The following is a 23,558-nucleotide window of genomic DNA, read 5'->3' as shown; positions in this document are numbered from 1 at the left end:
CATATCCCCCCCTTAGTCTCCTCTTTTCCAAGCTGAAAAGTCCTAGCCTCTTTAATCTCCCCTCATATGGAACCTGTTCCAACCCCCTAATCATTTTAGGTTTCAGAGTAGCAGCCGTGTTAGTCTGTATTCGCAAAAAGAAAAGGAGTACTTGTGGCACCTTAGAGACTAACCAATTTATTTGAGCATAAGCTTTCGTGAGCTACAGCTCACTTCATCGGATGCTACAGCTCACTTCATCACATCACTTCATTCATCAGAAACCCATCTATCTATGTTTCCAGTGATCTAATCTCCCATTACTAACACCTGCCTTTTCCTAATGACTGGAGTTCCCTCCCCTGGAGAGGTAACTTCAGTGTGACAGGGTACTCCCAACATCATCTGGAAGGAGGGTCCCAACTATGGGAAGGTTTCCCTCTGTTCCCGTTGACTGCTCTCCTTCTCTGGGCTTTTCATCCTCCTTAACAGCACAGGGGCTGTCCCACCGGAAATGGGACAAATCTACAGTGTCCCAGAAAGCCTCATCAGCATACCTCTCTGCCTCCCTTAGCTCCTCCAGTTCCGCCACCCTGGCCTCCAAAGCCCGTACACAGTCTCTGAGGGCCAGGAGCTCCTTGCACCGAATGCACACATACGCCACCTGCCCACAGGGCAGGTAATCATACATGTAACACTGAGTGCAATAAACAGGATAGCCCCCACTCTGCTGCTGGGCTTCTGCCTGCATTCTCTCCTACAGCTACCTAGGTTAATGATAGGGTTTTTGTTTAAATCAAGAAGTTTTGATTTAGTTTAGTTTAAGGGTTTTAAAGAATGGCAAGTGTACCTTGCCCCCTTTCCAAATTCCCTCTCAAAACTCTCTGTTAGCAGTCCCTGGTCGCAACGCTCCCTGGTCACTTGCTCACTACTTTATAAAGCCCTGGCCTTCTTGATAGCCCCACCCCCGACTAAGGCTCAGCCAATGAACGAAGGCTTCTAGATTTCAAACCTTGTTTAGAAGCTCACAGCTTCCAACTGCCAGCCACAGCACACAGTCCTTCAAACGAACAAAACAAACAAACAAACAAACACAAGCTCAGCACACAGCAAGTAACCCCCAAACACAAACACACACTACAGACAGCCACTTACCCCAAGGGTCCCGTATTTGCTCCTCCTTCACCTGGAGAACTCCCTCTCGAAACTCCCTGTTAGCAGTCCCTGTTTGCAAAAGCATACTTCCTGTGTGATCTTGTGCAAGTAACTTATCTTCTCTGAACCTCAGTTCACCATCGGTAAAATGGAGATAATAGTACTTCTTTACCTCACAGGGGTGTTGTGAAGATAAATGCCTTAAGGGTTGTGATGTGCTCAGGTACTGCAGTGATAGGAGATATACAAGTAGCTAAGATAGATGGCACTGGAGATTTAAATCCTCTGCTGAGCCATAGAACAGGTATCACAACCTTTCCCACCAGTGTGCCTCAAAACTGACCTGAAGGCATCATCTTTAGGGGAGAAAGAACAATGGAGTCTTCTTGCTAATTCAGTCCTTGTACTCTCTCTGCCAGGTTTGCCAGTCGTTACCAGCTGAGATCACTTTTGTGATGGAGACATGTCTTCTCAGAACTGGACAGAGACCACCAAAGTCATTTCACATACTGCAAGTCACCAAAGCACCATCAGATGGAATGGCGTTTAGTCATTACTGACCAGGGCTGGATATGAACAGCTGTCTCAGGGCAGTGCTGAATTCAAGGAGAATTCTTCCACTGTAAATATTAAATTTGTTGAAATACATTGATGCAACTAAAGCATTTGGAAAAAATTGCCCAAAATAGTTGCTAATATCCTACATGAGCCATTGACAGAATGATTTATTCTGCCTTTTTATTAATGGAAAGTCCGTTAAATGGGAATGTTGCATCAATTATTCTTATCACGAAGCCTGGCAACCTCTAGGAAATTTCAAATTATCAGATAATTTCACTTCTGCCTAATATAGCAAATCTTCAGAAAATATAATTTAATAAAAATTATGGCATTTGTAAGTACTCAAAACATTTCCAGTTGTCATCGCTTGGCATGAGTTCAGCTTGCTGCACTGGTTACTCTTCTCATGAAAGTGACTGATGATATTTTTTGGCTATGGAGCATGGTAAGAGGAAAGCTGCAATCTTTTGTAGAATTATCTAAAAATGAGCCTATTAAACACACTATTTTATTCTAAAAATTACAGAATTTAGCTTTCCTCAAAATAGCCTTGCATTGGCTCTACTCTTATCTTTCCAACAGAAAACAGGCAGTGGAAATAAAAGGCCTGATCCCGGCCCCATTTCAGGAATGCACATAAGCATTCCCTGAATTGTGACCCCGATAGATGCTGAGCACCTGCAGCTCTCAGATCTGACCCAATTGGTGTGGACCTGATCCTCTCATGACATGACCTCAAATTTGACAATCAGCATAATTAATGACATAATCCAGTTTAAACCCTCAAGATAACTTTAGTGTCACATTGCCTATATTTTTTAAAAAAATCTTGGGTAAAGTCTACCATTACCTCCAGGGGCAGAGATTACCCAAATGCTGATTATTACCTTTTGATGGGGGGGAAAAGACCCTAAAACTACAGCTTATCTGCATATTGAGTTCCCATTTAAATCAATATGAGTTGCATCTGCAGTATCCTGTGTATTTAATCTATATTCTTTTTTAATTTTATAGGATTGTCTATGTATTTTCCTGTTGCTGCTTCTAAATTCACACAGAGATCCTTATTTGATTTTTGTGATCCCCTTTTAGGTACTTGTATACTGCAGTAAGATTCCCTGTAAGGACCTCTCCTCCAGATTGCATAGCTTCATCTGCTGTCTTAGCAAAGACCGTCCATACCCGTATCAGCTTAATAACCCTTCTCTGTATCTTCCACAGCTGAGTTTGTTCAAAATAGATTGGCTGATCAGCATGTGTTTCAACATGAATCAAAACAGCAGGATTTGGCCTGCAATCAGCAGTGAAAGGCTAAATAATATTTTTATAAAAGTCATGCCAAATTAATAAGGCTATGATAAAACATTATGAGCCAAATCCATCCTCGTTCAACTCCACTGAAGCCAATAGGGTTATAGCCGAGATACATTTGGCCCTATATATTAATGTATTCTAGGGTATTTATCTTTTAAGTTGCAAGTGTATCGCCTGGTGGTGACAGCTTCTGCTGGATAGCTTTTCTCTACCAAACCCATGCCACTTCCGCGTAAACTAACTGGCCACATCATAACAGCTTCTTCCCTTTGAGAGCCATGTCACAAAAGTGCCAACTCCTTATCTCTTATTAAAAAAACCCAGAATAATTAATTTACATATTGTTTAAAAAAACCCTCATTACTAATGACTCTACTATATCTTAAAAATCACTCCAAATCTCTCATAACTTTTATTAAGGCCTGTTCCTGCTGGCATTGATGCTAACAGGAGTATTACCATAGATTTCAATGGGAACTAGAACAGGTCCTAGCTGTATAATAATTAAAATAATTTCCAACAGAGGAAATATGTTGAAATTTTTATTTCCTAATTTAAGTGGTAAAAAAATTGTACGCGCTGCTTGTGGGATTACCTGGATGCAGACTTTTTGCATTGGGCCTATCTAGTATGGTCCAACAGGGGTTTGTCCTGGGTCTGATATGATTCAATATTTTCATTAATGACTTGGATAACAGAGTGGAGGATATGCTTATAAAATTTGTGGATGATGCCAAGCTGAGAGGAGTTGCAAGCCCTCTGGAGGACAGAATTAAAATTCAAAATGCCCTTGATAAATTGGAGAATTGGTCTGAAATCAACAAGATGAAATTCAGTAAAGACAAGTGCAAAGTACTATACTTAGGAAAGAAAAATCAATTGCACAACTACAAAATGGGGTATAACTGGCTAGGTTGCAGTACTGCTGAAAAGGATCTGGGGGTTATAGTAGATCACAAGTTGAATATAAATCAACTATGTGATGCAGTTGCGAAAAAGGCTAATATCATTCTGGAATGTATTAACAGGAGTGTCATATGTAAGACACAGGAGGTAACTGTCCCACTCTACTAGCATTGGTGAGGCCTCAACTGGAGTACTGTGTTCAGCTCTGGGTGCCACACTTTAGGAAAGATGCAAACAAGTTGAAGAGAGTCCACAGGAGAGCAACAAAAGTGATAAACGGTTTAGAAACCTGGCCTGTGAGGAAATGTTAAAGAAACAGCTCAGCATGTTTAGTCTTGAAAAAAGAACACTGAAGAAGGACCCGATAATTGTCTTCAAATATGTTAAGGCCTGTTATAAAGAGGATGGTGGTCAATTGTTCTCCATGTCCACTGAAGGTAGAATAAGAAGTAATGGCTTTAATCTGCAGCAAGAAGATCCAGGTTAGATATTACAAAAATCTTTCCAACTATAAGGGTAATTAAGCTCTGGAATAGGTTTCTGAGGGAGGTTGTGGAATCCACACTACTGGAGGTTTTTAAGAAGAGGTTGAAAAAACACCTATCAGAGATGGCCTAGTTATACTTGTTCCTGTCTGAGCGCAGGGAATGCTCTTCCAGCTCAGAGCAAGTGTTGTTTAATAATAGCAATGGTGTTTAAGCTCCAGGAACAAACAGAAAATTTGGTCCTGCTTACGCTTGCTCTAAATTCTTTCCTTCCGAGAAACTGAGAAATAATAATGTGTTAAGCAAATATTGTTTTGCTCATGGAATAGCAAATTGTTCCACTAAAAAGATTATGCTGTTATGTTGCCGAATCAGGTTGGCATTTTTTCTTTTCCATAGTGTGAAATGTGCATTAACAATAATGATAAATGAAGGGTGAAGGACAGTATAATATTTTATTGCCACTCCTGCACTTTTGCAGAATGACTCATTATATAATATTGATGTGTCATACATGTAGCTACTTTAATATAATTGTATTATTACTGATTTGTGCAGGCAATGGGCTCTTTGCCACTCTTTACAAATGGCGTAGATGAAACTGGAGGGCTTTGTTCACCCACATGCTATTTGAAGGTTTATTTTAATGAAGACATAATGTAATGAAGCAGAATGCTTTTCCTGCAGAAGATAATGATAGCGAATGACAAGAGGGTTTTAAAGCTTAAATCACTCAGTAACACATAGAAATGGATGAGTGGGTGAACATTAATCTGTACTGTGCTGAGCAAGTTTGACAAAACAGGTTAACTCACACTCCCAAAAGACCTAGAGGCCAAAATGGGGAAAGCTTTCAAAAATTCTGGACTGCGAAGCATACTAAAGATAATTACAGCCATGTGGCCAAACTTTCAATTTATTTTCAGTACTGGCCAGGGCCCATAAAAGTCATGCTGGGCATAGCTAAGCAATGATTTTGTAGCCAACTTTCATGATTTTTATCATAAGTCTCGCAATATTTGGTGTTTTTCTTAAAGCCTGAGGTCTTGGAGTTGCATGAATACATGAGAATCTCAGCTTCCATTTTTTAAAAAAGTAAGTTTTAGCTCTTATGACTGTAGAGAAAAGTTTAAAAATGTAACCCCAGTGCACCTTAAAGACTGGAAAACCAGAAGGCCAATAAAAAGAACTCAAAATTTAGTATGTTTTAGAAATCTCATGGTTTTTAAGATAGCCTTATTGTTCTTTAGGGACTAACTCATGGTTTTGTTAACATTTGGCGTTGGCAATATTTTAATAAACACATCCTTACAGAGAAAGCTTTATTTTGTTGTTTGTAAGCTCTTTGGGGCAGGGCCCATCTCTTTTTTTTGTGCTTTTACATTGGCTAGCACAATGGGGTCCTGGACCATAACTGGGACTCCAAGCCATTACCACAATATAGATAAATAAAGGAGAAATAAATTTGCACTGGTGTTGATGCCCAACATGACTAACTTTGAGTGGTGTCTGCAGCGAGGATTAAAAAAAGCATGCAACTCCATATTGTTTTGTGGGTAGTAGTGCCTTGTAATTCTCTGGGATGCTAACGGCTCAGCTATGTAGGAGATGTGAACATGACTCTTCCACTTTTTTCTTGACAAAGGCTGAGTATCTTAAAGAGGTGATGTACTCAGTCTCTGGCAGAGGGAGAAGGCTGAAGCATTGGCAGAAGTTGTGTGACTTTCTTTACTATTAAGAAGTAAAGGACTGTACAGATGAATGCTGACTAATAGCAGAGGTAGGGAAGTCTGGGAATAAAAATGGGGTGGGAGGAGAGAAATGGGGAGCAAGAGAAGAAAAATGATGCTGAATTGATTTGGGCGAGGGCCAGGTTTTCAGCTTGTGCTGCATAACTCATTTTAATTAATCACAGAGTGATTTTTCTGGTGAATATCTACAAAGACAAGTATTTGAAATGGCTCGTTCTCAACTGACAGAAGCTGATACAATTTGGGAATGGTTGCACTGGTCATGTAATTAGGTTCTGACAATACCTGCTGCATACTGAATGCTCAATGCTGCCCGTGGCAGTGGAGATGGAATGCGTTTGTGAAAATTATGATTAGCAGAATATAGTAAGTGACTTGGGAGAGGTAGTTTTGAATCATATACTTGGTTGCCTACTTCTTAAAGAGATTGCAAAATGTGATATTTCCAAAAAGGATTAGTTAGACAATGAAAAAGATTAAAACCTTATCAGGCAGCTCAAGTCAGAGAAGAACTATTGACAGTCTCCTTCCCTTATCGAGATATGTATAAACAGAATTAAAAGGCTCTTTTGCTGCTGGAGGGAAATGTAGTAGGATGATCTGATTGGGATTTGTTTGCCTAATATTTCCTCATGGAAAACACTCTTGTTACCAGCTATTTTTAGATGATGTTTAGGCCAATATACATTAGATGTTACATTGTGCACTATGGAAGATAATGTTGACACAGACAGCAATTTGGATGTATATTCCCCTCTATGCTTTGAAATTGCTCTTAAGAATGGATTTCTGGGGGAGAGTCTGCAGCTGGGAGTTCATAGCGTCCAGGCTGATGCTATGGGGAACACGATGTACTTGAGTACCCTATGGTTGCATTGGTCTTCTATGCAACTGCCTCAGCTTTCCACAGGTGTCCTGAGAACTGTGGGATTTCTCCAGACATCTCAGGACATCCATGGATTTAGTGGGTCTTGCCCCTGCCTGTTTAACTGCATGATGCTCTGGAAGAAACTCTGCAAATTGAAATTTGTGATTTTCATTACCTCTATGCAGGTTTTCTATACAGATTTATCTTTGTCTGAAAGCACTGGCAATTGGAGAGAAAACTGGTTGTCAGTACTGGAGATGCCACAGCCTCAGCTGGTGGCGAATATTTAGGAGCAGTCCATTATGTGTTCCATAGTAAGAATCTCCTCATGAATTATATTGGAGCAAATCACAGATACAGTAGTTGGCTGTTCGAAGAAATGCCCCATAGGCAGAGGATACCCCTGCACAACTTTAAGAGGGATGAACGTATAGGCCATGTCAAATTCCATCCTTAGTGCTGAGAAGCAGGGGCTGGTGAATCTGGAAGGATCACTGGCATTTGGAAAGTTTCCTATGGTAAAGGAGATGAGATAACAATGACGCTTGGCGCAAACCCTGGCAGTCAGAACATAGGGATTGGTTCCTACTGACCAGAAGCAAACGGCCAGGGCTAGTCACACTAGAATCACTGTGGTGGCTCAGCTGTACCAAGGTATCTGTGCTGCTGTAGCACTGCTCGTGCAGATGCTCTATGCTGACGGGAGAGCGCTCTCCTGTCAGCACAATTACTCCAGCTTCCTGAGCGGCAGTAGCTATGTCAATGGGAGAACTTCTTCCGCCAGCATAGCACTGTCACGTAAGTCTGTGAAACTTACATCGCCCAGGGGTGTGACTTTTCCATGTCCCTGAGCGACATAAGTTATACTGAAGTAAGCGCTAGTGTGTACAAGCTCCAGATTCCCAGCCAGTGTAAACCAGTGCAGCTCCATTATCTTAATCTAGACGTGATAAATCGACTCCCGAGCACCCTCCTGTCGACTCCTGTACTCCAGCTCCGCAGTGTAGACCAGGACTTAGGAGATAAAGACCGGCACAGCTGAGGAACCGTCCCAGTGCAATTGCTCCACAGAGTGTCTACTGGGGATAAGGGAAGGTACAGAAATAAATGTAGTGTAGTACGATGTAGCCTGGTGAATGCTCAGTCAGTGTGGTAAGTAAATCTTTCACACAGCTGTTAGTATACAAAAGCCTATATATTAGTGGAAATTATACAAGTAGTTATCTCAGTGGGATTGTTTATATTCACTCACAAGACACATAGGCATCACTAGTGTTCCCTCTCTAGCCAGTGATTCACTATATAATCTTGGGGAAATCACTTCACCTCTTTGCACCTCTGTTTCACTATCTGCAAAATGGGGATGATGGTACTTATTTACCTTGGTAAAGCTCTCTGAGATTTACAGATGAAAAGTGCTATACAAGTACTAAGTGTAACTACTTTATTATTTATTTATTAGTGGCCAGAGGGTGGAAAATTTGAAGTCCCTTGGCTTTGCCTCAGGGCCTTAATCCATCTGATAATTAACTACTGAGAAGTCCCTGACCTGAAGGGCATTAAAATGTGAAGTATAAAAATATAAAGACAATTAATGTAATTACCTTTGTATCTCTTGAAAGGTTAAAATTTGAGCTGTACAATAGCATGTTGTCATAGATTCACTGCTTGATTTATAGCAGTTATCTTTTCATAGCAGATAAAGACTGGCAGTTATCAATAGGAAACCAGGACTTCAACCTGAGCATTCTGATAGGTTTATAATTAACTTTATTGACTACAGGTTTATCATATTTTCACAGTCCTGACTTGAAATGCTTTGTGAGAATAAACAAACCTTTCTAAAACTCTGAACTGATAAAATAGTCTTTGTAAAAATAAAACACCGCAGATAACAGAAGAAAAAGCTAATGACAGGACTCCCTTAGGAGGCATAATACCTTGAGTGTGATCCCTGTTCCTAGTACAGTATTTGCTTTTGTCGCTTAGGAAAGTAACCAAAAGACTAAAATATGAACATCTGAGTCCATCCCTGTGCCAGTGCGGGAATTGAGTGCAGATGGCTTGCACCACTGTTCAGGGACTGTGAGGCCAGTTCAGCCCTGGCATAGGATATGAACAGACTCTGCATTGCCATTATCTCCCTGTGGCTTTTGGCAGCAGGGAATTTTCAGGGCACAGGACCACTCCAGCCACACCTCCAACTCCAGCTGACCTCCAGTATGCCCATGGATTACTTTGGAATGCCCCCAGCAACAGAAGCTACTGAGGGAGCAGAGCAGAGCTGCCTCTGTATTTGGCACAGAGGCCCTCTGCTGGTGCTATTCACGGGGTGGGTGGGGTGCGGGGGATGGCTTCTGCCTGCCCTGTGTCTCTTTCCACCAGCTGTGCTACCACAAAGGGGCTGAAGGGCAGTAATGAATCTGGCTCAAAATGTGCAGTAGAACTTCAAGTGCTGTGCCCATTTCAAACTAATAGGGACTGGTTAAACATTTTGGAAGGATAAATAGAGATGTCCTCAATGAGAAAACCAAACCCCGTTTCACAGATCTGTGACTGCATGAGGATATGTCCACTGTAGTTCTCGTCCACATTCTATGACCGTGTGATATGAACCCGCAGAGAAAGGCAAAACATGCCTTTTATCAGGGACAGGACTAGTATTATGGTGTTCCTCTTGAACATAATATGACATGCAGGAAGATCACTTTATTTTATAGCATGGGTGAGCCAGTTAAATTGTGACATATATCGTTACTAATTATGTAATCTGACTCCACCCTGATTAGGACTGAAGACCTACATTTAGGTCTCAGACCACTGAAGTGATTTAAATTAAAAATACATCCTGCATTACAAATGGAAATAGTTCAGGATATTGGTCTTTGCAGTATTGCATATGTCTAGATTTTCTGGGTGTGTTAGCAATGTGGTCGTGAATGACTTATTATCAGCTCTGCTGTGTGACACTATGTCAAGGACAAGTCAGTGAATCAGCTGTATCCATTTATGTGGTAGAGAAAGAGATATAATGTACATTAAGGATTGCCATAAAACAGTTCCTCCTTCTGTGATAAACGAATATGTGCATAATTCATTGCTGATAGTTTCCTTCTATTAGCTTGTTATGTCACCTCAAATATTACAGAGATGTAAAGAAGAAATTATAAGATATGTGAGGAGAGATTTGTTCTGTCAAATGACTTTCACCGAGGCCATGGTCACTTAGTTTATAGTTTGTAGCACTGCACAAAGATAAAAGGTGCAGGAAGCTGCAGAGAATTTAACTTGGAGGAAACTGCAGAAAAATCTTAGAACATGAGATTTCAAATGTATAAACTGCATTGAGCTAAGGGTATCAGTTAAGTTCTGAAGATCTTCTATGTGCCAGTCTTACCAGGGAAATTACCCTAATTAGGCACTTTGCAAGAACTCTCTCTTTTATGAAATCTTGACATTAACTTGAATAAAGTAAAGATCCATACTTAGGCTGTTTTCTGGTTGTAATGTTTTTCCTTGCCAGAAAAATGCAACAAGTAAATCACCAGCAGATGCTACTATTCAGTGAGAAAGCTTTGAAATGGAGTGGTTTAAAAAGTGCTTTGCAGATTACTGTGGCAGGTTACATTATCTATGAGTAAGATGTCCGGGAAATTTGCTGCTGTATTTCTTCCAAATTCTGTAAAGGAAGGGGTAAGTGCAATGGCAGGTGGGTGTTGAGGCAGTCAATAGCAGCCTTGTGAGTTGTGCTGTTGCTGAAGTCAGGACCAGGGAGTGCATGGCTGCAAGTAAATGGTCCAAGATCCATGGGGACAAGACCTGCTGATCTTGGGCCACTGCACTTTGATTCACCCTGCTTGCTCTTTACTTTCCTCCCAGCTAGAGGGTAGATTTCACCATTCCCCAAAGGTATGGATTGTTTATGGTTAGGTCTCCATGTTTGGGACTTTTTACCAGGCAAGAAATATATTTTGTGCAGGGGGGGTGCAGAAAGGAAAGAAAGAAATAAAGGTGTGGGCCATCCTTCTGGATAAGGGTGAGAGAATGATAATCAGTGAATCATTGTTTCAAAACAGAAATAAATTGCAAGCTCCTACAGATGTTCAAACTAAAAATACAGTTACAAATAGGGAAAACATTCATGGAAAAATACCTTTTCATTAAATATGAGCTCAAACTAGAACATTTGGTCCAATTTACCTCACATTGTAGGGAAGTTTAGATCTGGATGACCACAGAACCATCATGGCATAGACCCATCTCTGTTTACAGTAGTCCTAGAAGACTAGTTCTATAGAAACCTGTTTAAGCCTGCCTTCTAGTAACTCTTTGCAGGAAGTAGATCACTTTTCAGGTTTTCTTCAAAAACCATTAATGAGAAATATCTGGAAAAATACATCTTCCCACCTTCAACCCAAGCCACTCCAACCCACTAGTTACTAATGTTACTAATTGACAAGTGAAGCAAGCGTATAATGATACACAGATCACTGTATTAACAGATGTGTCCCAAGTTTTGTTGAGGCCACTCAGTCACAGATTGACATGTGAGTTCCATAACCATATCACTAACTTTCCTGACAAGCTTAGCAACTTTTCTGTTCAATCAGGCAGAGCTTGCAGCTGGCACCCTACCATTGCATAGATTACCATCTCAGACCATTTCCTGCACTCGCACCTTCTACTTGCCTAATGCCATAAACCAGAGCAGTCCTGAGCCAGGAGGTAGCAGAGCCTGACACAGGGGCTCCGTAGGAAGAGTAGAGTTAAAGGGCAATAAAAGATGGAAAACAGGAAGATTAAAGATCTCACACAAAATGAGACAGAAGGGGACTTACCTCTGAGCCCTCCTGGCTGCTGACAGACTGTCTTAGCTACTTTTCCTTTGTTGGTTTCTTAGCGAGAGAAAAGACCCACTGAGCAGGTGTCCAGTTAAAAATATTAACCGTCCTGTTATAATTATAGAGTATTATTACAGGACATATATTAATATAAATTTTGTTCTACTTTATTATAATACCTTAATTAATGCTATGGGCCTAATTCTTGTAATCCTTATTACTCTGAATACTACTTTCTTACATGCTGCATGGTCTCATTCCTTTCAGTGGGCTAGTAAATTCTACTCAGTGTGAATAGGGTTTGCAAAATCAGTCCCTGTGTGGTTTACAGCTTGATACAAGAGGTATTTCTCAGCCAGTTGTTCCCCCATGCCATTTATATACAAGTGTTTATGTAATATTATTATGACTTTTTCTGTGTTGCCCATACACTTTATAATTGTAATATTTTATGAATGAATAGGATTAGCATTGTGCTGTTCCTCATGAATATCAGACATCTTTAAAGAAAGTGACTACTTCTAATAGTGTGTGTGATACTGTAGTATTTATAGTTTTGGTATCACTGCATGCAAAATGAGCTAATCAAACAATTCACAAAAAGAAAAGGAGTACTTGTGGCACCTTAGAGACTAACCAATTTATTTGAGCATGAGCTTTCGTGAGCTACAGCTCACTTCATCGGATGCATACTGCCAGTTTCCACAGTATGCATCCGATGAAGTGAGCAGTAGCTCACGAAAGCTCATGCTCAAATAAATTGGTTAGTCTCTAAGGTGCCACAAGTACTCCTTTTCTTTTTGCGAATACAGACTAACACGGCTGTTACTCTGAAACCTGTCAAATAATTCAGTTCTTGAGATTCTACAAGGCTAAGGGTCAAATATTAAAAATGATAAATCTGCTCCACTTTTTGGCTCCCTAACATCAGACGCCTTGGGCCTGATTTGTCAGACATCTTGCACCTGCAGCTCCCTACAGTTGTTGATGTTCAGCACTTTGAAAATCAGGCCTAAGGTGTCTCAGGCTGAGCACCCAAAATCACTGGTTCCTTTTGAAAATGTTGGCCTGCATCTGTTAGGTAGCAGGGGCTCCAGGGGCTATTTAAAGGGCCCTTGGCTTCAGCTGCCTCTGCTGCCCCGGTCCTTTAAATAGCCACCGCTTCCCCAGGACTCCGACAGCTATTTAAAGGGCCGGGGCAGTAGAAGCTGGGGAACCCTGGGCCCTTTAAATAGCCCCCGGAGCCCTGGACTGCTGCTGCTACCCTGGTGGGGGAGGAGTGGAGGGGGCACTTACCTTACAGGGTGGGCTGGGGCTGGCTCTGACCCCCTCAGCCCCACCCCTTCCAGCGGCCAGAGCTGGCCCCAGCGTACTGGTAAGTCACTCTACTTACTTTCACCCAGGTAGTGTGGACGCAATTCAACGGTATTGGCCTCCAGGAGCTATCCCAGAGTGCTCCATTGTGATCGCTCTGGACAGCACTTTGAACTCAGATGCACTAGCCAGGTACACAGGAAAAGCCCCGGGAACTTTTGAATTTCATTTCCTGTTTGGCCAGTGTGGTGAACTCAGCAGCACTCGGCAACACGGGTGACCATGCAGTCTCCTCAGAATCGTACAGCGTAGAATGTTTTTACGCTCCCCCATCATCTCCGTCCCTGAGGTTATCGCAGATTAGAAGGCGAAAAAAATGCACTCGTGTTGACATGTTTTCCAAGCTCATGCAGTCCTCCCGCACTGATAGGGCACAGCTTAATGCATGGAGGCATTCAGTGGCAGAGGCCAGGAAAGAATTGCTGTGTTTGCTTAACAGCAAAAGCATCATGCCTCACTAGCAATCCTGCCCAAGCCAGGTCGCTGTGTCACATGCACTCCGCGCTGTGTCAGCCTTGGGCGGAGGCATGACCGCATTGCGAGCAGGAAGGCCATAGATATAGACATTGCATTAAGTAGCTTCTGTAGCTAGAGAAAACAATCCTGTACATTTGGCAAAGTCTGTGGCAAAAAAAGAGAAGCCCCAAGACACACCAAACTATTAATAATACACAACCACACGTTACATAAACCTGATCATCCAGGCAGGCAGTGGGCTGAGCAGGGCTGGCGGACAGGACCCCAGAAAAAAGGCACGAAACGATTGTCTGCCACTGCTTTCACGGAGGGAAGGAGGGAGGGGGGCCTGGTGACATTTACCCAAAGCCACCCGCGACACAGTTTTTACCCCATCAGGCATTGGGAGCTTAACCCAGAATTCCAATGGGCAGCGGAGACTGCGGGAACTGTGGGATAGCTACCCACAGTGCACCGCTCTGTAAGTCGATCCTAGCCATGGTAGTGAGAACACAGTCCACTGACTTAATGCGCTTAGTGTGGACATACGCAATCAACTGTATAAAATCGAATTCTAAAAATCGACTTCTATAAAATCGACCAAATTTCGTAGTGTAGACATATGATTACAGTGCATGCCACCAAAGTTTATCCTGGCTATCACAGTTACAAAGCTGTTCTAAGAAATAAGTGGATAGACATTTAGCTTAAAAAAATGAGAGTGAGAGTGAGAGAGAGATAGAGAGAGAGGAGTTATTGGTATTTCTTCTGAATTCCTCTAAGAAAAGATTGTCGTATAATGACTCTGATCATGCTTTCTTTGAAATGTGTGGCAAAACTCCCATTGACTTCAGTGAGCTGGATTGAGCTCTGATATTATTGGTACTCTATTTTTACCTATGTATTTAGCAGCTCAAGACAGCTAGAGGGATGTTATGCTTCTAATTTCCAGAAGACCTTCAGAGTCTTGTGGAACTCTTTCTCTTTATCTTGGAAGATATGGTACATGCCTCTAATGTTCCATCTGCAGCGTAAGCCATATGCCAGTTTTGTTACTTAAGGAAATGCAGGAGGTGTTGGTTGTGGCAGAAATAAACTAAAATATAATACCAAATTAGGAAATTATTCTCACAGATCAATGAATACTTTGATGTTTCTGCTTGTTTATTTTCCATACCAAGATAACTGTGAAACAGGGAGGAGAATCTGATGGTGTATGAGCTCCCAGATAATAACTCATAACGTTTGTAAAAGAGGGGCATCTGATTTTGGTAGAAAAGGGGTATGTGGGGGGCAGAGTGTCCTATCAGGGAAGGAGAAGAAAGACTTGGAAGGAATTGTGATTGTGACTAGAGTACCTTTCATGTTGCTATCATCACTGATACATGAAGCATGACATTTATAGGTTCATTACAGCACACTGGTAATCTGATAGTCTATTCGCTGCAGGGACATTACCATATTTATAGAAGTATGTGTTCCAATGCGACTGCTGCTGCTTCTCCCTGCATTATATGCCATGTATCAGTTACTTAAAAGGTTATGTGATAGGACAACATGCAGTACACAGTTACAAATATATATATTTCTTCTTTCTCTCCTCTAGTTTTTTCTTCCTGTAATCAGTGTGCTGTTTATTCGTGAGGAAATATTTGGTCTAGTCCAACAAAGTCATTTTTCAAGAGATTTCACTAAGTAGACCCAACACATGTTTTAGGTGCCAGGTAATGATGGGCATTATTTAATGATACTTAGATTGTTGTGGTGTTCAAAGGGCCAAGACTGGGGCCCCATTGTGAGCTAAGTGCTATACAAATACATGTCAAAACATGGTCCCTTTCCTGGACAGAAGACAAGTGACATATGAAGAATGAGGGGAGAGAGATAGAATTAAATACATGACACTTTAAAAAAACCTATAAAGATGAAGGTATCCCCGCCTGTTCCTCAAGCTATCTTTAACAGGCATTTTTCTCACAGGCATTTCAGCAGATGTGGGTCTTGAGAAGAGAATAGTGGTTATACAGATCAGTTCATGGTGGGTGGTCAATGCACAAGAAATAGCATGGAACATGTTGTGAAGATCTTTGTGTCCACAGATATCTGGATTTCCTAAGAACCTAGGCAATTTTATTGAAAAAGAAAATAATGAATTTATTATACAAACAGCATAAAGTGGCAAACCCTTTGAAGAATAGAAATGAAGATGACTTGTCATACATACAAAGACCAAACCCTTGGTTTTGCTGAAATATATTGCATCAGTACTCGTGTAAGGGTACTAATCTATTTGTTGAAGTCAGGATGCAAAGGTAGAAACAACATCCTCTGTGGCTGGATTTCTTTTTAGTAACTAGCCATATGTTTTTCCAAATAATACTGAATAGTGCAAATCATTCCTTATGAAGATAACAGCTATTCTCCAAACAAATCCGAAAGAGCTATAGTGAAAGGTAGGATACAATTATCTGAATTAAAACAGTCATCTTTGTTCAGTGCATCTTCATGTTCCCTTAGGTGAGGAGCGGGAAAATATACAGAAAGGTGTCAGGGCAACTGGACTAGAGAAACTGGTAGTGATGGAGGAGAAGGGGATGACCCTTAAAGGGTCTGTCTTCATGGCACAGTTAACTCAGGCTCTTAGCTCAATCCCCCCAACCATCCAAACAGGAAAAACCTCTGACTTCAGTCTGGAGGTGCTTTAAGCCTAGGCTAGTTTACCCAGATGGGGGTGAAGATTAGAACCTGGGCTTCAGTTTAATTCAGGCTAGAACCCACCAACTGTGCCGTGAGGACACAGGCAACATCACCTGAGTGCTGATAGTCCTCCAGTTTCTTTCCCACAATTCCCCCTGGTGGATAAACAAGTTCTCCTGCAATTGGCACCACTGACTGGGAAAGAAAGTTTGAGTGTCTCAACATAACAAACGATGGGACGTGCCCCCAGACAAACATGGGTGAGTGGAGAAACAGCAAGTACGCTGTAACATGGGTAAAACTTTGCAGTGGGGATGCTCTCAGCTGCTCAAGGCTACCTGGGGTGCTCATACCCAGGTATTAATCCCTTGGGTGATCTGTGTAGTGAAGACTTAGTCAAGGAAACTGCTGGCTGAATGGCCTCCATGATGTCTAGTAATTTGTAATAAGCAACTGTAATCTGAGAATCTTCAGAGTGCATCATGTGGTTATTGTAGAGGGAGGGAATAATTTGTTTTGCATTAATTTGAAGTTAACAGCAATCTGCGTAGCTTTGTGTTGAGAAAAGCACTTTAAGAAGACAACTTAATAAAGGGGAAAATGAAAATATGTAAGCAGAAGTTAAAGGAAATGAGGAGGAGCAGAGCAAATTGGGTAACAAATTGGGTAGTTTTCATTCTACTTCACTAGAATGAATTGTTATGCAACCCTAACAACTGCCACAGAGTATGAACACTTGATTATCTGGGGGTGAATTATAACCTGAGGCATGAATCAAGGATTCTTCATTCTAGTAAATATTTGACTTCAGAGGAATATGCCCATTGTCATGCCAAGAAACCAAAGCTGTAACTATAGGCAATGTTCAACATGTAATTAGGATACAGTCAGGAATGGATGCATCCCAATCCTCTTAAAGAAGAACCATTAAAGAGCTTGCCACACAGATGGGATTCCTCTCAAACAAGATTTAGTATAACAAGATAATCCACTGCTGACTTCAGGCTGTGATTAGATAATCCAGAGGGATGATAAATAATTGAAAAACAGTTGTGGCATGAAGAGTGTGAGTTTACAGGGTGGATCAGGGACAGGGGATCATTTTTTGATTCCTATAACAGTCTGTAAATGATGGCAAGGTCAGGTGTACATGTGAGACCAACAAGAAAAATTATAGTTTCTGTAAATTTGATTTGAAAAACCAACACTGTCCAAATATTTAAAATATAAATCCTGATATATTTATTCCCAAGATGTCTATTACAGTGTACAGAAATTATTGCACACAAAAACTGCATTTAGAAACATTATTAAGGTTGCTAAATTAAGCACTAAAAAGTAAGGAAATGCCAGTATTAATATTGCCTGTGAAACCTTAAATCAGCTCCCTTGTGTGTATACGTTATGCCATAGTTTTTAACTACATGGTCCCATGCAATTTTTTCCACAAACTCCTGCCTCATTCAGTGCACAGCCTGGACAGCGCTCACTTAATGAGCAGCTATTCAATATTTTGTTTTTTCCTCATTGTTTAATGTGCGGCCCTATGCCTTATTTATCACACACTATTCAAAGCCTTCTCTGAAGAGAGAAGTACTATTTTTTTCATGGGCTTTTCTGTAGTGCTCATCACTGTAGTATCCAAGTGGTTCACCAATATTAATTAATTAATTTTCACAGCACCCCCGTGTGATGGGGTGTCTACCAAACAGAACATGGGAACAAGGAGTCTGAGAGATCAGCCCACCTTGCTTCACCTGGAGGGTGCTTCAGGTTTGATTTTTTATTAGACTCAGTGGGGAAGGAGCTGGGTCTTCATAAAAGAAGGAAGTGAAGGAGGAGGTCCAGGAGAGAAGAGGAAGGGAGTTCCTGCTTTCTGGGAAGGTAGACTGAAGAAGGGAAGGGTGTAGGGCACAGTTGCCAACTTTCATGTGGTAAATGAGCATCCTGACTTCCACAATAAGCCAAAAATCAAGCTAATTCCATTTCAAAACAAGGCCAAAACAAGCCAATCCCTAAGAACCCCAACACTCTATGTGACTAGATCCCTCCGGCATGCATTCTGGGACTGTGGTGGGCCCACTGTGCACCGCTGACTCTCTCCCCCCTTGCCCCTGCTTACCCCTTGCCCCTGTTTGCCGGGAGCTGATCAAAAAAAGAAGCAACAAGCTACAAGCACCAAGCTACAAGCCAAAAAGCAACTCACAAGCCAACTAAGCCAAAACCAAGCCCAATTTCTGTTTGTTTGTTTGTTTGTTTTTTTGCAGGTTTGGCATGTCTGGTGTAGGGCACAAAGTGGCTGTCCTGATGGGTTGGAGTTCCAGCAAGAGAAAGAAGGAGCTGGGAGGACCTAGGGAGAAGCCAGAGCCCTGGGAACCATAGTAGACCTATGTTATGTACATGCAGGAAAGTAGCAAAAGTGGCTAATAGATAGGAAGTAGCCCAGGGAAACAGCAGTGTATTTGAAATGCAACCCAGATGGAGCTACTATAAGGTGGGTGCATAACTGGTTGAAAAACTGTTCCCAGAGAGTAGTTATCAGTGGTTCACAGTTATGCAGGAAGGGCAAAATGAGTGGGGTCCCACAGGGATCAGTTCTGGGTTCTGTTCTGTTCAGTATCTTCATCATAGCATAGACAGTACACTTATAAAGTTTGTGGATGATACCAAGCTGGAGGGGTTGCAAGTGCTTTGGAGGACAGGATTAAAATTCAAAATGATCTGGACAAATTGGAGAAAGGGTCTGAAGTTTATAGGATGATATTCAATGAGGACAAATGCAAAGTACTCCATTTAGGAAGGAACAATCAGTTGCACACATACAAAATGGGAAAGGAGTACTGCAGAAAAGGGATCTGGGAGTCATAGTAGACCACAAGCTAAATATGAGTCAATGGTGTAACACTGTTTCAAACAAAGGCAACATCATTCTGGGATGTATCAGCAGGAGTGTTATAAGCAAGACATGAGAAGTAATTCTTCTGCTCTACTCTGTGCTGATTAGGGCTCAACTGGAGTATTGTGTCCAGTTCTGGGCGCCACATTTCTGGAAAGATGTGGACAAATTGGAGAAAGTCCAGAGAAGAGCAACAAAATGATTAAAGATGTAGAAAACATTACCTATGAGGGAAGATTGAAAAAAATTGGGTTTGCTTCGTCTGGAAAACAGGAGACTGAGAGGGGACATGATAGTTTTCAAATACATAAAAGGTTGTTACAAGGAGGAGGGAGAAGAATTGTTCTTCTTAACTTCTGAGGATAGGACAAGAAGCAATGGACTTAAAGTGTAGCAAGGGAGGTTTAGGTTAGACATTAGGAAAAACTTCCTGTCAGGGTGGTTAAGCACTGGAATAAATTTCCTGTAGAATCTCCATCATTGGACATTTTTAAGGGAAGGTTAGACAAATAGCTGTCAGGGATGGTCTAGATAATAGCTAGTCCTGCCATGAGTGCAGGGGACTGGACTAGATGACTTCTCGAGGTCCCTTCCAGTCCTATGATTCTATGAAAGTAGTATAACCTCAATACTATTCATCATCATATACATTTTGACAGGTTTCCATGCCCCATTTAGGGCTTATGTCCCACCCTCCGTTCCCATTTCCAGTCATGTATGTTTTTGGATCATCCAGTACACTGAGCAAGGCAGAGGTCCTGTGGGAAAAAATAGTATGTAAACATGTAATTAAAGAGTCTTATGAAGCATATACACAAAGGAACCCAGTTAAGGTTGCACAGGCAACCTTAATTCTGGCATTTCCCAACTTTAGGTGCTTGACTTTACAACCCTAACAATATAGTTTAACATGTGTTTTAAGTGTGCATATTTCCACGTGAGCTAATGGAGTAACTGATAACTGTTAGTTATAATATATCAGTTATTATAACAGATAATGGAGTAACTGATAGCAGTAATTGTCATCCTCTGTGTGGACCAGCACTAGAGCAAGAGGGGGAACACATGCTTTGCTTGTGGGTTTCACAAATATTTGCTGACAGCAAAGGAATGGTGAGATTCAGGAGGGGTTCCATTCCAGGCTTGGGAAGGGAGTGTTCTCTACTGTGTACAGACTCTTCTGCCCTTTCCCCCATTAAGCTTGACTCTTTCTGCCCTCATCCTCTCCATTATGAGAGAGGATATCCTTAATCATATTTCCAATCCTAACAGAAGCAGGGGAGCTTAGAAAATTAATCATAACTCTTGCATCTTTGAGATTTCCAGCTTTTCTTGGCCACAGATATTTGGAATAACATGACAACTTTTAGGTGCTGATAAGTACCAAACTGTGAGCCTGATTCTTCTCTCTCAAACAATAATTCCATTGATTGACCTCAGTGAAATTATTTCTGTTTTTCAGTGGAAAATCAGGCTTGCAATGAGATCTAGTCGGGAATTTTCTGTTAGAAATTTTTTTCAACAGAAAATGTCGTTTCCACAACAAAATTGAGAACTTCCATGGGAAAACTTCAATTTTGCCAAAATGTTTGAATTTTCTCATGGGAAAAATTTAACAAAATATTCCATTTCAGGTCAGTTCAATGTTTAACTGAATTTTCCTGTTTTGATACATTGCCTCATGGGACCTGTAGTTTGGAGGCCTGATCTACATCTCCCATGATGCAATAAGGCTTACTGCTGACAGAGAAACATTGTGCATCATGGGAGTCATATGGCTGCAGATGCATTGTGGAAGATGTATTCCAGCCAGGGTGCCTGGCCCATAGGGAAGAATAGGGGCATTGAACCCATACTACAGCTCCCATGAGGCAATGAGCCACCATAGGTAAATATAGTTTCTTTACTACTGAACTGACTAAAAATGGAACGTTTTGGCATTTCTGAATCAAATTTTTTTGGAACATGTCATTCCATGAAAAATCCATGCTTCAATTTGTACTGATTCAGGACAAAAACATTGTGAAAATCTGATATTTCCATCCCAATTTTGCTCAGCTTTATCTGGAACAAATGTTTGTGCAGTGTCTATGCTAGAATTTAGAATTATGTTAATTAACACGTGTTAATACACAGCTAAAATTGTAAACCATCTATAGGTCCATCAAGTGTAAGCCATCTATAGGGCCCCATTCTGCACTTTGTTAGGGTCACACAACTTCCATTTAAGTCAATGGGGATTGGGAACACAACTGAGAGCAGAATCTGGTCCATAATTATTACACTGCACATTGAATTTTGCCCTAACAACTTGTGGAAGTCAATAAAGCTGCATGTGGGAACAATCCTGCAATCCTGGCACACTCAACTCAGAGTGAAGACATCTAGAGTTTTAGGTGCACAATGAATGCAGGGTTGAGACTAGGATATAACTCAGGCGGAATTTAGCCCAGTATATAAAAGCCTGAGTAAGGAAAATAAAACTCAGTGAGAATGAAGCTAAGCACTTTGCTTTAATGGGAGGCACACTGGCACTGATCTTGGGGTCTGGTGTGGCTGCTTTACACTACATCACAAGATCATTCTGTCCATACAGCCAACATAACTAGCTGCGAGAGGCTCACTCCAGTGGACAGAGAGCCCTTAGTGGCATATAGTTGGCTTAGAGGCTTGTATGCCTCCCTCTCTGCTGCCCTTGTTGGGAATATGGCCAGCAAGAAGGGGTTGTAGTCAGAGAATCCTAGCACCCTCCTGTCCCCCAGATGCTGTATTGGTCCATTGGGACTGTTCATTGCTGGCAGTAACTTAGATCAATTATTGGGGTGCACTAATTTATGTCACGGGGATGGACTGGCATACAGTAGGTCCAGGACTGGATGAGCACAAAAGCCACCTTTGCACCCCTCCTGCCATGACCTCCACTGTGTTCCCCTGTGCTGGAGATCAGGATCTGAGCCACTGTGCCTGAGATTCCTTTAGTAAGGAAAATGCCTGGGAATGACATCTGTAAAACAAAACACATTTTTCTCCTAAATATGTAATACAACCAATAAATGACCAAAACATTCCAGCCTATAACCAATTACAGTAAGCAAACTGATCCAACATAGCCAATTAAAAAGTAAGGTAACTGAACCATCATGTGTCATCTCACAGCCCAATACTGATCTCCCTGAAGTCCCTGGCAAACTTCTCATAGACTTCAGTGGGAATAGGAACTGACACTTAATATATATAGCTGAAATTGCAGTGTTGAAGTTCCTGCTGAACATGTAAGTTACTGGTTAGCTATGGCTGTGTCCCAAAAGATACACATTATCTTTCTCTTACCTTGAGAAAAGACTTGAAGCTTGTATGGCTAATCTATCTTCTAATCAGTAGCTGTCTTTCCATCAAGATTCAGTAACAGGGCTCAGATTTGGAAAAATAGACATTCCGTTCTCAGTATAGTAGCTGAGCATCTGTGTCTGTCTCTCGTGTTCTTGTAAATCTTCCATTATGATTGCCTTCACAGCCCTGATTTATGGACAAGCATGCCAAGCATCCTTTAACTATTTTCTATATACACAGAGTCCTCCTTAGTATTGATTCCCAGTAGCTTTGCTAGCAATTCTTCCATAAAAGCCAAGATAGTTCTGACTTTGGTACCATGGGAAGACAGGGATTTCCAGACTAGATCAGACCCAAGTTCCATCTAGTCCAGTATCTTGTCTCTGATAGTGGTCCGTACCACATGCTTCAGGAAAGGTACAAGAAAACCTGCAGTAGGCAGTTATGGGATAACCTGTCTCAAGGGAAAGTTTCAGCCTCATACCCATTATTTAGAGTAGTGGATCCCAACCCACCAGTGGATTATGGGAAATTTCTGTATGGGTTGCCACATCCAGGGTTATATTAACCTGTCACTGGGCCCTAGGCAAATATATGCTTCTCCCTGCCCAGGGCAGAGGCGAGGCCCAGGCTGCGGGGGGTTGAAGAATGAGCCCTTCCATACTCAGTCTGTCCCACAGGGCTGGGGCAACTTTGGGTGTTCCAACCTGGCGGATGGGTTTGCAGAGCCACTCACTCAAATTTGGTCTTACTGCACCTTCATCAAGATGAAAAGGCATCCAGACCAAATCTGCGTGATGCTGCAGCCCTGTGCATCAGCTCACAAAGCCTGAAGCAGGACTCTGGGACAGGAGCTGCTGCTGCGAGGTGTCTGTGGGGTGGGCTCGCTCTCCAGTCCCAACCCCCTGAAGCCTCCCCTCTGCATGTGGCCAGGACTAAGGTTGC

The 23,558-nt window shown here is 41.7% G+C and overlaps 1 protein-coding gene across 4 annotated transcripts in view; it reads left to right on the top strand.

Annotated features, from left to right (window-relative positions):
* SPATA6L (spermatogenesis associated 6 like) overlaps positions 1 to 23,558 on the top strand; it is a 202,599-nt gene that overhangs the window by 144,950 nt on the left and 34,091 nt on the right. For 3 of the 4 annotated variants that reach the window (XM_075128766.1, XM_075128765.1, XM_048850515.2), the window contains one exon: positions 1,554 to 5,719. The exons of the other annotated variant lie outside the window; for it this stretch is intronic. The gene's annotated coding sequence lies outside the window, so the exon portion shown is untranslated. Of the gene's footprint in view, positions 1 to 1,553; positions 5,720 to 23,558 lie in introns of those variants that run through there. 4 annotated transcript variants of the gene reach the window in all.

Source organism: Caretta caretta, chromosome 5 (assembly GCF_965140235.1).
Source record: "Caretta caretta isolate rCarCar2 chromosome 5, rCarCar1.hap1, whole genome shotgun sequence".
Classification (NCBI taxonomy): Eukaryota; Metazoa; Chordata; order Testudines; family Cheloniidae; genus Caretta; species Caretta caretta.
This window is presented reverse-complemented; position numbering and strand designations above follow the sequence as displayed.